The sequence below is a fragment of the Cyprinus carpio genome, chromosome A18 (assembly GCF_018340385.1).
Source record: "Cyprinus carpio isolate SPL01 chromosome A18, ASM1834038v1, whole genome shotgun sequence".
NCBI classification, from domain to species: domain Eukaryota; kingdom Metazoa; phylum Chordata; class Actinopteri; order Cypriniformes; family Cyprinidae; genus Cyprinus; species Cyprinus carpio.
Genome location: NC_056589.1, coordinates 25,449,958 through 25,450,563, shown reverse-complemented (window position 1 = coordinate 25,450,563; position 606 = coordinate 25,449,958).

Genomic DNA, 606 nt, shown 5'->3' with positions numbered 1-606 from the left:
TTTATGCAAGGCTATTATATCAGGAATAATATTAGACTAGCCTTAGATATAATCACTTTATTGAGGATGATAGTTTTGTTTTATTTATTGATTTCTATAAAGCATTTAATAGGGTGATTCATAATTTTATTTTCAAAGTTATTCAGTTGTTTGGTTTTGGAGATATGTTTTTGAAAGCAGTTAAATCATTGTATAGTGAGTGTAATACTTCTGATAAAAACTTGCTCATGTTACCTCACAAAGATTTGAAATTCATCGTGGCATTAGGCAAGGATGCCCCCTCTCTCCTTTTTTATTTTTGTTAGTCACTCAGGTTTTAATCGCATTTAAAATTAAATCAATTTAATGGTGTCACAGCTTTAATGGTGTAGCCAGTTTGCTGATGACTGCAGTGTTTCTAAAAAAAAAAATTGAGATACATTATGATACATCACTGGTGTTTCAGGCCTTAAAATGAATTTAGATAAATCTGTATTATTTTAAAACAAATCTTTATTCTATCATACTTGGTTCAAGAAAGGTATTCTTTTAGTAACCCATGGGTACTTGTTGTCGTATATTGAATTTCTTCAGCGATTCCAATTGGCAGTTAAACCAAGAGCATTT